The following is a 14,694-nucleotide window of genomic DNA, read 5'->3' as shown; positions in this document are numbered from 1 at the left end:
TGAAGCTCTCGACCCTTTCTACTTCATCCCCGTTGATGTAGACAGGGGCATGTTCTCCACTACGCTTCCTGAAGTCAATGACAATATCTTTTGTTTTGTTGACATTGAGGGAGAGATTATTTTTGCCGCACCAAAGAACAAAGAACAAAGAAAATTACAGCACAGGAACAGGCCCTTCGGCCCTTCAAGCCTGCACCGACTATGCTGCCCGACTGAACTAAAACCCCCTACCCTTCCAGGGACCATATCCCTCTATTCCCATCCTATTCATGTATTTGTCAAGACGCCCCTTAAAAGTTATTATCGCATCTGCTTCCACCCTCCCCCGGCAGCGAGTTCCAGGCACCCACCACCCTCTGTGTAAAAATCTTGCCTTGAACATCTCCTTTAAACCTTGCCCCTCGTACCTTAAACCTATGCCCCCTAGTAATTGACTCTTCCACCCTGGGAAAAAGCTTCTGACTATCCACTCTGTCCATGCCCCTCATAATCTTGTAGACTTCTATCAGGTCACCCCCTCAACCTCCGTCATTCCAGTGAGAACAAACCAAGTTTCTCCAACCTCTCCTCATAGCTAATGCCCTCCATACCAGACAACATCCTGGTAAATCTTTTCACCAGTTCACCAGATTCTCTATCTCATTGCTGTACTCTGTCTCGTCATTGTTTGAGATCCGACCCACTACGGTGGTGTCGTCAGCAAACTTGAAAACCGAGTTGGAGGGAAATTTGGCCGCACAGTCATAGGGTGCTGTAGACATTCCAAGCATGGACCAAGAGTAGTCAGTTTTATTCCAAGATTGGATAAGCCTTGCAGACACACGACACACCTCAATGCTATTAGCATCGGCATATACAGACGGACAAGGGCTGAAAATTGAGTCCCTTGCACAGTTCCGCAGTTTGAGAAAAGCACAAAGGGTGGAATTGTAACGGGCGGGACAGAAAATATGGTGGACCATGCAAAGGTCCGTTGACCTCAGGCAGAAATTTCCAGTCAGCTTCTTCTTATTGTTGTTTAAGAAGGGTAGCAGGGATAATCCGGGAAATTATAGGCCGGTGAGCTTGACGTCCATGGTAGGGAAGTTGTTGGAGAGGATTCTTCGAGACAGGATGTATGCGCATTTAGAACGGAACAATCTCATTAATGACAGACAGCATGGTTTTGTAAGAGGGAGGTCGTGCCTTACAAATTTGGTGGAGTCTTTTGAGGAAGTGACAAAAACGGTTGACGAAGGAAGGGTGTCGTCTATATGGATTTCAGTAAGGCATTTGACAAAGTCCCACATGGCAGGTTGGTTAAGAAGGTTAAGGCTCATGGGATACAAGGAGAAGTGGCTAGATGGGTGGAGAACTTGCTTGGCCATAGGAGACAGAGGGTAGCGGTCGAAGGGTCTTTTTCCGGCTGGAGGTCTGTGACCAGTGGTGTCCACAGTAAGAAGTTTAACAACACCAGGTTAAAGTCCAACAGGTTTATTTGGTAGCAAAAGCCACACAAGCTTTCGGAGCTCCAAGCCCCTTCTTCAGGTGACTCACCTGAAGAAGGGGCTTGGAGCTCCGAAAGCTTGTGTGGCTTTTGCTACCAAATAAACCTGTTGGACTTTAACCTGGTGTTGTTAAACTTCTTACTGTGTTTACTTACCCCAGTCCAACGTCGGCATCTCCACATCATGACTACCAGTGGTGTTCTGCAGGGCTCTGTACTGGGAACCTCTGCTATTTGTGATATATATAAATGATTTGGAAGAAGGTGTAACTGGTATTATCAGCAAGTTTGCGGATGACACGAAGATGGCTGGACTTGCGGATAGCGAAGAGCATTGTCAGGAAATACAGCAGGATATAGATAGGCTGGAAAATTGGGTGGAGAGGTGGCAGATGGAATTTAATCCAGATAAATGCGAAGTGATGCATTTTGGAAGAAATAATGTAGGGGGGAGTTATACAATAAATGACAGAGCCATCAAGACTATAGAAACACAGAGGGACCTAGGTGTGCAAGTCCACAAATCCTTGAAGGTGGCAGCACAGGTGGAGAAGGTGGTGAAGAAGGCATATGGTATGTTTGCCTTTATAGGACGGGGTATAGAGTATAAAAGCTGGAGTCTGATGATGCAGCTGTATAGAACGCTGGTTAGGCCACATTTGGAGTACTGCGTCCAGTTCTGGTCGCCGCACTACCAGAAGGACGTGGAGGCATTAGAGAGAGTGCAGAGGAGGTTTACCAGGATGTTGCCTGGTATGGAGGGTCTTAGCTATGAGGAGAGATTGGGTAAACTGGGGTTGTTCTCCCTGGAAAGACAGAGAATGAGGGGAGATCTAATAGAGGTGTACAAGATTATGAAGGGGATAGATAGGGTGAACGGTGGGAAGCTTTTTCCCAAATCAGAAGTGACGATCACGAGCTCAAGGTGAGAGGGGCGAAGTATAACTCAGATATTAGAGGGATGTTTTCTACACAGAGGGTGGTGGGGGCCTGGAATGCGCTGCCAAGTAGGGTGGTGGAGGCAGGCACGCTGACATCGTTTAAGACTTACCTGGATAGTCACATGAGCAGTCTGGGAATGGAGGGATACAAACGATTGGTCTAGTTGGACCAAGGAGCGGCAAAGGCTTGGAGGGCCGAAGGGCCTGTTTCCTGTGCTGTACTGTTCTTTGTTCTTTGTTCTTTGTTTTATTGGAGAGGATTCTTCGAGACAAAATTTATTCCCACTTGGAAATAAGTGGATGTATTAGCGAGAGGCAACATGGTTTTGTGAAGGGGAGGTCGTGTCTCACGAACTTGATCGGGTTTTTCGAGGAAGTGACGAAGATGATTGATGAGGGTAGGGCAGTGGATGTTGTCTACATGGACTTCAGTAAGGCCTTTGACAAGGTCCCTCATGGCAGACTGGTGCAGAAGGTGAAGTTACATGGGATCAGAGGTGAGCTGGCAAGGTGGATACAAAACTGGCTCGGTCAAAGAAGACAGAGGGTAGCAGTGGAAGGTGCGTTTCTGAATGGAGGGCTGTGACAAGTGGTGTTCCTCAGGGATCAGTGCTGGGACCTTTGCTGTTTGTAATATATATAAATGATTTGGAGGAAAATGTAACTGGTTTGATTAGTAAGTTTGCGGATGACACAAAGGTTGGTGGATTTGCAGATGGCGATGAGGACCATCAGAGGATACAGCAGGATATAGATCAGTTGGAAACTTTAGCGGAGAGATGGCAGATGGAGTTTAATGCGGACAAATGTAGGGTAATGCATTTTGGAAGGTCTAATACAGATAGGAAATATACAGTAAATGGCAAAACCCTTAAGAGTAGTGATAGGCAAAGAGATCTGGGTGTACAGGTACACAGGTCACTGAAAGTGGCAATGCAGGTGGAGAAGGCAGTCAAGAAGGCATACGGCATGCTTGCCTTCATCGGCCGGGGTATTGAGTTTAAAAATTGGCAAGTCATGTTGCAGCTTTATAGAACCTTAGTGAGGCCACACTTGGAATATAGTGTTCAATTCTGGTCGCCACACTACCAGAAGGATGTGGAGGCTTTGGAGAGGGTACAGAAAAGATTTACAAGGATGTTGCCTGGTATGGAGGGCATTAGCTATGAGGAGAGGTTGGAGAAACTTGGTTTGTTCTCACTTGAGCGACGGAGGGTGAGGGGTGACCTGATAGAAGTCTACAAGATTATGAGAGGCATGGACACAATGGATAGTCAGAAGCTTTTTCCCAGGGTGGAAGAGTCCATTTCTGGGGGGCACAGGTTTAAGGTGCGAGGGGCAAGGTTTAAAGGAGATGTACGAGGCAGATGTTTTACACAGAGGGTGGTGGGTGCCTGGAACTCGTTGCCGGGGGAAGTAGTGGAAGCGGATACGATAGTGACTTTTAAGGGGCGTCTTGACAAATACATGAATAGGATGGGAATAGAGGAATATGGTCCCCGGAAGGGTAGGGGGTTTTAGTTCAGTCGGGCAGCATGGTCGGTGCAGGCTTGGGGGGCCGAAGGGCCTGTTCCTGTGCTGTAATTTTCTTTGTTCTTTGTTCTTTGTTCCCTGCTGCCATCAGACTTTTGAATGGACCTACCTCGCATTAAGTTGATCTTTCTCTACACCCTAGCTATGACTGTAACACTACATTCTGCACTCTCTCCTTTCCTTCTCTATGAACGGTATGCTTTGTCTGTATAGCGCGCAAGAAACAATAATTTTCACTGTATACTAATACATGTGACAATAATAAATCAAATCAAATTAGAGAAAGCATCGATGAATAAATTACAAGATTGCACATTTTTCACAGAGTTGGTTAGAAGATCAGGAGAACTCCCAACTCCTCAGCCAATGGATCGCTGGAATTCTTTATGTCTACGTGAGAAGGCAGAGAATATCTGGTCCGACAGGCAGTACAACACTCACCATAGTGAAATGTCAGTCACGGTGCTACAGTGGTTAGCGCTGCTGCCTCACAGCACCGGGGACCCGTGTTCAATTCCGGCCTCGGGTGACTGTTTGTGTGGAGTTTGCATGTTCTCCCCATGTCTGCGTGGGTTTCCTCCAGGTGCTCCAGTTTCCTCCCACACTCCAGGTTAGGTGGATTGGCCATGCTAAATTGCCCCTTAGCATCCAAAGAAGTGCAGGTTAGATGGATTGGCCATGCTAAATTACCCCTTAGCGTCTAAAGATGTGTAGATTATGTGGATTGGCCATGCTAAGTTGCCCCCTAGCATCCAAAGATGTGCAGGTTGGGTGGATTGGCCATGCTAAATTGCCCCTTAGCATCCAAAGAAGTGCAGGTTAGATGGATTGGCCATGCTAAATTACCCCTTAGCGTCTAAAGATGTGTAGATTAGGTGGATTGGCCATGCTAAGTTGCCCCTTAGTTTCCAAAGATGTGTCGGTAACGGGGATTGATGGAGTAAGTATGTGAGGCTACGGGGATAGGGTGGGCCTGAGTGGGATGCCCTTTTGGAGAGTCGATGCGGATTCGGTGGGCTGAATGGCCTCTTTTTGCACTGTAGGGATTCTATGATAATGGACTGAAATCATAGCATGACATTCGGAGACAACCACTGATCCAGAAATGAGTTCTACCAACAGTGCGAAACGTGATGCAGGGTCTGGAGAGAGATGCAGTGGTACTTGACGAGGTTTGTGACATAAGATTCTGTGCTCTCTGGGTTGTTTCCAGGGGCGCACACCAAGACAAACATCAACTCCTACTGGAGGATCATCAACCTGGTGAAGGATGCTCTTTGGTCTGTCCGAACCTTGTTGACCTCTAAGTGAAAAGAGTTGTCCTCGACCGAGTGTTGCAGACTGGCACATTCCAAAGCTCAGGACCAAGTACTGAGGGATGCACTAAAAAAGTAAAAGTTTATTTATTAGTGTCACAAGTAGGCTTACATTAACACTGCAATGAAGTTACTGTGAAAACCTCCTAGTCACCACACTCCGGCACCTGTTTGAGTACACTGAGGGAGAATTTAGCACGGCCAATGCACCCTAACCAGTACATCTTTGGACTGTGGGAGGAAATCGGAGCACCCGGAGGAAACCCACGCAGACACGGGGAGAATGTGCAAATTCCACACAGACAGTGACCCAAACCGGGAATTGAACCCGGTTCCCTGGCGCTGTGAGGCAGCAGTGCCAAAAGCTTGGGGCAGAGGCTTGGGGAAGGTCGCTATCTAAGACCTTTCAGCCATTGTTTATGGAGGGGCTGGGAATTGTATAGACCCTTCTCAGGCTGTGTGCCTCACATTCAATGTATCACAATTCTATTGAAACTATCCAAGGTGCAGCATGATCTCTGTAAAAACGTTGTCTAGTATTGCACTCATGTGTTGGCCACTTTGAAATGTTTTGTAATGTTCTTTCAGGTATTTTAATGAATAAAGTTTTTTTTTGCAAAATAAGATTGTTACATATTGAACCAGGGCTGTGGTCGAGGGGAAAAGAGTGGGACTAATTGGACAGCTCCTTCTATGCACGATGGGCCGAATGGGCGTTGATTCTGTCTTGTCCCATTGTTGCAAAATTGAGTTTGTGAAGTTGGAATTTGATGTTGGTAAAAATGTAAAAAATTATAAAAATGTTCAAGGGAAAAAAATAATCCGATGTCCCTTTAAAAGCTGGTGTTTTGTGTCAGTGGTTGGTGGTCTAAGATGCAAAGTACATCCAGAGTCCCAGACTGAAACATTTGTATCAAAAGGTCAAGCAGTCGTCTTGACAAGACAACCTGTTTGTGCTTGAATTTTGACCAATCAATTTAAAGCAGGCACTCAGCTACCAAGAACCTATTAGATTTAAATTTGATGATGTTGACAAAATCAGACCAATCCTATCGTAGGAAAATTGATAGGTCATCACAGGTATAAAAGAGAGTGCAAGGGGGAAAAAACAGGAGATAGAAATTGCTACCTCTCAAGCCTTGAGAGGGAGAGAGCAAATGCCAATTGCCAAGAGCTAAGAGTTCTTGGCTCTCAACTCTGCCAGCTTTATCTATGTCTTAAGCGAACGCATCATCTAACCAGCGAAAGGTACCAAATCAGAAAGAACTTACAGACAAAGAAATCAACCGGGAAACTCCAGAAGATTCCGAAAAACACAAAACCTGGTTGTATATTTTCCTGAGAGTGACTAAATTCTATTTTTACTTTTTTTGGTTAATGAATGAGTATTGTATTTATTTGAACAGTATTCCAGTAGAATCTTATTTTATTCGGTGTGTTACGTGTTTGGTTAAAGTTCCCGGTTAGTTAAATAAATAAATTGTTAAGTGTTCATGTTAAAGTGAGTGTGGGGTACCTCTGTTAGTTACCCACTAAACGTTACTGAAGGACAGTTCACACCTTCCCACACACTTAACAGATTACGAGGCGAGGGATTCCTCTTTGGGGGATTCGGCGTTATGTCTCAAAATGGGGACAACCTCCGCATCATAACACCACTCTACGATTCTATCATCTTTGCTTCTCTTGGTGCATGTCCCCTCTCCAAGTTCTGTGACTTCTTCCAGTTCCATCTCAAAAGGACCTGACAGATAAGGAACCCCTCGGTGTGGAGCTCATATAGAAACTAGAAGCAGGAGGAGGCCATTCGGTCCTCCGAGCCTGCTCTGCCATTCATCTTGATTATGGCTGATCATATTGAATGTAGCACCTCCAGACGCTGAAAGATGCCCTCATAAGAACAGGATATGGCGCTCGACTCATCGATCAACAGTTCCGATGCGCCACAGCGAAAAACCGCACCGACCTCCTCAGAAGACAAACACGGGACACGGTGGACAGAGTACCCTTCGTCGTCCAGTACTTCCCCGGAGCGGAGAAGCTACGGCATCTCCTCTGGAGCCTTCAACATGTCACTGATGAAGATGAACATCTCGCCATCCCCACACCCCCACTTCTTGCCTTCAAACAACCGCACAACCTCAAACAGACCATTGTCCGCAGCAAACTACCCAGCCTTCAGGAGAACAGTGACCACGACACCACACAACCCTGCCACCGCAACCTCTGCAAGACGTGCCGGATCATCGACACGGATGCCATCATCTCACGTGAGAACACCATCTACCAGGTACACGGTACCTACTCTTGCAACTCGGCCAACATTGTCTACCTGATACGCTGCAGGAAAGGATGTCCCGAGGCATGGTACATTGGGGAAACCATGCAGACGCTACAATAACGGATGAATGAACACCGCTTGACAATCACCAGGCAAGACTGTTCTCTTCCTGTGGGGGAGCACTTCAGCAGTCACGGGCATTCAGCCTTGGATCTTCAGGTAAGCGTTCTCCAAGGCGGCCTTCACGACACACGACAGCGCAGAGTCGCTGAGCAGAAACTGATAGCCAAGTTCCGCACACATGAGGACGGCCTAAACCGGGATGTTGGATTTATGTCACATTATCAGTAACCCCCACAGCTTGCCTCCTGGACTTGCAGAATCTCACTAGCTGTTCTGTCTGGAGACAATACACATCTCTTTAACCTGTGTTTAATGCTCCCTCCACCCACATTATCTGTACCTTTAAGACCTGGCTGGCTGTAGGGATTCGCATTCTAATCAGTATTCTGTAACTTGATTTTGTGTCTCTGTGCACTGTTTGAGAGCAGATATCCACTCCATCTGACGAAGGAGCAGCGCTCCGAAAGCTTATGGTATTTGCTACCAAATAAACCTGTTGGACTTTAACCTGGTGTTGTGGGACTTCTTACTGGGTTCACCCCAGTCCAACGCCGGCATCTCCACATCATATTGAATGTGTGCAGAGAATAGCCATGATGTGGAGATGCCGGCGTTGGACTTTAACCTGGTGTTGTGAGACTTTTTACTGTGCCCACCCCAGTCCAATGCCGGCATCTCCACATCGTGGCTACCATCGGCACCACAAACTGCCAGCTCTAAGTGGAGAGGATCTCCAAGAAGATCGCGCATATCGACACAGACACCAAGTTTCTACAAAGATGCAAGAAAGCAGCTCTATATGCCCTGTTTGTGAACACAACTCCTCACTCTCCTGAAGAAGGAGTAGCGCTCCGAAAGCTTGTGCTACCAAATAAACCTGTTGGACTTTAACCTGGTGTTCTGAGACTTCTAACCAGGCAGTACCAAGCTGTCTACATATGCACAACTTTAATCAGCCTCTACTGGCAAAGAACAGCCACTGCACCTCACATCCCCAGGCATTTTGGCAACCAAATACGATGTGGAGATGCCGGCGTTGGACTGGGGTGGGCACAATAAGAAGTCTCACAACACCAGGTTAAAGTCCAACAGGTTTATTTGGTAGCACAAGCCACAAGCTTTCGGAGCGCTGCTCCTTCATCAGGTGAGTGTGAATTCTGTTCACAATCAGGGAATATAAAGACACAAACTCAATTTACAAAATAATGGTTGGAATGCGAGTCTTTACAGGTAATCAAGTCTTAAAGGTACAGACACTGTGAGTGGAGAGAGGGTTAAGCACAGGTTAAAGAGATGTGCATTGTCTCCAGACAGGACAGTTAGTGAGATTTTGCAAGCACAGGCAAGTCGTGGGGGTTACAGATAATGTGAATCGCAGAATCACTGAGCAGAGACGGATAGCCAAATTCCGCACACATGAGGACGGCCTCAACCGGGAACTTGGGTTCATGTCACACTATCTGTAACCCCCACGACTTGCCTGGGCTTGCAAAATCTCACTAACTGTCCTGTCTGGAGACAATGCACATCTCTTTAACCTGTGCTTAACCCTCTCTCCACTCACATCGTCTGTACTTTTAAAACCAAATACAAGCCAGGTCTGACCCTGCTCATCTTGAGTCGGGTACTTTTATTACAGGCAATAAGCTTCCTTTGTCTCTTATCGCTGGAAACCACAAACAGAGGAGCAGCCTCCGTGTGACTGCCAGTCACCTCTGCTCCATTTTCGAGGCGGATTTTGGCAAGTGTGCACAACGTGGATTAACTCATCATCGACACAAATACAAATGGTCCTTTAAGGCTTTGCCAAGCGGCAATCTCAGTTAACCAGCACACCCCAGCTGCTCTATACATTTTTATTTTTACAGACATCCTCTGAACTCCAGGTCAAGTTGCGATTGGTGATCTGTCGTCACAACTGTTCCCCATGGCGGTGAAAGAACCATCGGACTTTTAACACTCTTTATGGTATCATTTGCGCAAACTATGAAGTTAAAAAGTCTTATATTAGCTTCCTTTCATCTATTTCTCCAGTAAAAATCATAGAATAGAATCCCTACAGTGCAGAAGAAGGCCATTCGGCCCATCGCGTCTGCACCAACTCTCTGACAGAGCATCTTTCCCAGCTCCTCTCCCTCGTCCTATCCCCATAACCCTACATATTCACCATAGCTAATCCATCTAAATTACACTTCTTTAGACACTAAGGGGCAATTTAGCATGGCCAGTCCACCTAACCTACACACCTTTGGACACGAAGGAGCAAGTTAGCTTGGCCAATCCACCTAACCTACACACCTTTGGACACTAAGGAGCAATTTAGCATGGCCAATCCACCTAACCTACACACCTTTGGACACTAAGGAGCAATTTAGCTTGGCCAATCCCCCTAACCGACACATCTTTGGACACTAAGGGACAATTTAGCATGGCCAATCCACCTAACCTACACACCTTTGGACACTAAGGAGCAATTTAGCTTGGCCAATCCCCCTAACCGACACATCTTTGGACACTAAGGAGCAATTTAGTTTGGCCAATCCCCCTAACCTGCACATCTTTGGACACTAAGGGGCAATTTAGCATGGCCAATCCACCTAACCTGCACATCTTTGGACACTAATGCCAGAATTTTCCCATCCCACCTGCTACAGGAATCATAGGGGGCAGGGGCGGACCATACTCAGGTCTGTTGAACTCGAATGGGATTTTCCAGTCTTGGAGCGAGCACTTCGGAAAGTCCCACCATAAGGGACAATTTAGCTTGGCCAATCCACCTAACCTGCACATCTTTGGACACTAAGGGGCAATTTAGCATGGCCAATCCACCTAACCTACACACCTTTGGACACTAAGGAGCAATTTAGCTTGGCCAATCCCCCTAACCGACACATCTTTGGACACTAAGGGACAATTTAGCATGGCCAATCCACCTAACCTACACACCTTTGGACACTAAGGAGCAATTTAGCTTGGCCAATCCCCCTAACCGACACATCTTTGGACACTAAGGAGCAATTTAGTTTGGCCAATCCTCCTAACCTACACATCTTTGGACACTAAGGGGCAATTTAGCATGGCCAATCCACCTAACCTGCACATCTTTGGACACTAATGCCAGAATTTTCCCATCCCACCTGCTACAGGAATCATAGGGGGCAGGGGCGGACCATACTCAGGTCTGTTGAACTCGAATGGGATTTTCCAGTCTTGGAGCGAGCACTTCGGAAAGTCCCACCATAAGGGACAATTTAGCTTGGCCAATCCACCTAACCTGCACATCTTTGGACACTAAAGGGCAATTTAGCATGGCCAATCAACTTAACTCACACATCTTTGGAGTGTGGGAGGAAACCAGAGCACCTGGAGGAAACCCACGCAGACATGAGGAGAACATGCAGACTCCACATAGACAGTGAACCAAGCCAGGAATCGAATCCGTGTCCCTGTCGCTGTGTGGCAGTGGTGCTAACCATTGTGCCACCGTGCCGCCCCTGGATTCTTTAATTTTCTAACTCATCATCTGGGTGAGAGAAAATGACTTTGCAGCAACTGGTCTTTAGCCCTTGGGGAGACGGTGTGGGATCGGGAGGGGGGGGGGGGGTGAGAATGCTGACAATCAGTCGACATGTCCTCCACTACGCTTCCTGAAGTCGATGACTATCTCCTCCATTCTACTGACATTGAGGGAGAGATTCCTGTCGTCACACCAGTTCACCAGATTCTCCGGATTTTATGGCCTCGCTCGACCCGAGACTGGAAAATTCCATACGAGGTCAACGGACATTTCCATTGCCCGTCCCTCGCCCGCTCCGATTCCTGTGGCAGGCGGGACAGTACAATTCCGGCGTCTACCTCCTTCCTGTACTCCGTCTCACCGTTGTTTGAGATCCGACCCACCTTTGTTTTCCCCTATATTTTCTATACACTCTGAACAGTTTTAACTGCTTCATTTAAATGTCTCAAGATCCACTCGACTGAAAAAAAGTCAATTTTGTGTCTGGCACCAGCTAATATGTTCCACAAACACAAACATTCCAAAAGTCTCAGAACTTATCTGGGAGTCAGCAACTCATTGAGCGCTGCTTGTGGTGGCCAGGAGGTGGCAGCATTGTACACATCATACAATCATAGAATCCCTACAGTGCAGAAGGAGGCCATTCAGCCCATTGAGTCAGCACTGACAATAATCCCACCAAGGCCCTATCCCCGTAATCCCAGATATTTACCCTGCTAATCCCCCTATCACTGAGGGGCAATTTAGCCTGGCCAATCCACCGAACCTGCTCATCTTTGGACTGTGGGAGGAAATCGGAGCACCCGGAGGAAACCCAGGCAGACATCGATGCACTGAACTCCCGAAACAGCTCATTCAGTGAACATGGCGGAGTATTGTGCGCTGTGTGAGATTCGACCTCGTATTAGGACCAAACTGACTGCTCACGGTACTGCAACTCCACAGAACAGAGGACGTGTGGGGTAGTACGGTGGCACAGTGGTTAGCACTGCTGCCTCACAGCGCCAGGGACCCAGGTTCGATTCCCGGCTTGGGTCACTGCCTGTGCGGAGTTTGCACGTTCTCCTCGTGTCTGCGTGGGTTTCCTCCGGGTGCTCCGGTTTCCTCCCATAGTCCGAAAGATGTGCGAATTAGGTGGATTGGCCATGCTAAATTGCCCCTCAGTGTCCAAAGATGTGTAGGTTAGGTGGATTGACCATGTTAAATTGCCCCTCAGTGTCAGGGGGGGTTAGCAAGGTAAGTTATATGAGATTATGGGGGATAGGGCCTGGTTGGGATTGTTGTGGGTGCAGACTCGATGGGCCGAATGGCCTCCTTCTGCACTGTAGGGATTCTATGAAAACTGCAGCGAGTAGCTCGGCTAGAGGCTAGCCACTGTGTTTGTGTGGCCAGTTGAGTTTCTGCTCAGTGGTTAAACCCAAGGATGTTCTGTATTTATTTCAGATTTCCGACATCCGCAGTGTTTTTCTTTTAGTAAATATTAATATTAATATTTTGATATTAATTTTAAGCCACCTGTTCCTCGGTTTTATATTGAGAACGATTGTGTCCAAGTGCCACCTTTCAAATCAGAACATCAATGTTTGGCCACAAGGGGCATTGGGACTGTCAGTCACGTGAATCAGCAGACTGAGTCAAAGACCTCCAAGGTCACATCTGGAAGGCTTGCCACAGCTGGTGGGAATTATTGTCAAAAAATCCCCTTGAAAGGAATGCAAACACATCATATTGTGAATTGCAGGTACACTGCCTTGTGGTGACAGAATCATCCCACTCTGTAATAAAAATGTCAGAGCTCACCCATCCCCCGTGACACGGAATAAACCCACTCTCTTCCACATTCTCAAACTTCTGAGGGAAAAACAGTCACAGTCACAGGATGATCCTTGTAGATTTTCCCTCATTCTTGCCCCTGGCACACTGATTAGCACTGCTGCCTCACAGCGCCAGGGACCCGGGTTCAGTTCCAGCCTCAGGTCACTGTCTGTGTGGAGTTTGCACGTTCTCCCCGTGTCTGCATGGGTTTCCTCCGGGTGCTCCAGTTTCCTCCCACAGGACAAACATGTGCGGGTTAGGTGGATTTGCCAATGCTAAGTTGTCCCTTAGTGTCCAAAGATGTGCAGGTCAGGTGGATTAGCCATGCTAAGTTATCTCTCAGTGTCCAAAGATGTGTAGATTAGGTGGATTGGCCATGCTAAATTGTCCCTTTGTGTCCAACATTGTGCAGATTAGGTGGATTGGCCATGCTGAATTGCCCCTTAGCGTCCAAAGATGAATTAAAGTTTATTTATTAGTCACATGTAGGCTTACATTCACACTGCAATGAAGTTACTATGAAAATCCCCTCGTTGCCGCACTCTGACGCCTGTTCGGGTACACTGAGGGAGAAATTCGGACCATGGGAGGAAATCGGAGCACCCGGAGGAAACCCACGCAAGCACGGGGAGAATGTGCAAACTCCACACAGACAGTGACCCGAGCCGGGAATCGAACCCGGGTCCCTGGCGTGGTGAGGCAGCAGTGCTAACCACTGGGCCACCGTGCCGCCCATGATGTGCAGGTTAGGGGAATTGCTCATGCTAAATTGTCCCCTTAGTGTCCAAAGATATGCAGGTTAGGTGGATTGGCCAGGGTAAAATGCCCCTCAGTGTCAGGGGGATATGCAGGGTAAATACATGGGGTGACAGGGATAGGGCCTGGGTGGGATTGTTGTCGGTGCAGGCTTGATGGGCCGAATGGCCTCCTCCTGCACTGTCGGGATTCTATGATTCTATGAAAATATTCTTTGCCTCATTTCCATTGAATCTCCGTCTGAACATAACTCAGTAAAGCTGAACGATCCCTGCCGATGTTCTGCACAGAACTCTCACCCAAGAGGATGTTCCTCGCCAAAGAATTTGGATTCTTTTCCAATGCGGGTTGATTCTTAAAATGAATAGAAACCTGTATTCTCCCGGACCTTATTTCTCCCTTGTAGTTGGACAGGAATTGGCTGCAAATTTATATCCAACACATTCCTAGTTGTTGATTTGATTTGATTTATTATTGTCACGTGTATTGGGATACAGTAAAAAGTATTGTTTCTTGCGCGCTATACAGACAAAGCATACCGTTCATAGAGAAGGAAAGGCCAGAATGTAGAATGTAGTGTTACAGTCATAGCTAGGGTGTAGAGAAAGATCAACTTAGTGCGAGGTAGGTCCATTCAAAAATCTCATAGCAGCAGGGAAGAAGCTGTTCTTGAGTCGGTCGGTACGCGCCCTCAGACTTTGTATCTTTTTCCCGATGGAAGAAGGTGGAAGAGAGAATGTCCGGGGTGCGTGGGGTCCTTGGTTATGCTGGCTGCTTTTCTGAGGCAGCGGGAAGTGTAGACAGAGTCAATGGATGGGAGGCTGGTTTGTGTGAAGGATTGGACTACATTCATGACCTTTTGTAGTTCCTTGTGGTCTTGGGCAGAGCAGGAGCCATACCGAGCTGTGATACAACCAGAAAGAGTG

This window comes from Mustelus asterias, chromosome 14, assembly GCF_964213995.1.
Source record: "Mustelus asterias chromosome 14, sMusAst1.hap1.1, whole genome shotgun sequence".
Lineage (NCBI taxonomy): Eukaryota > Metazoa > Chordata > Chondrichthyes > Carcharhiniformes > Triakidae > Mustelus > Mustelus asterias.
This window is presented reverse-complemented; position numbering follows the sequence as displayed.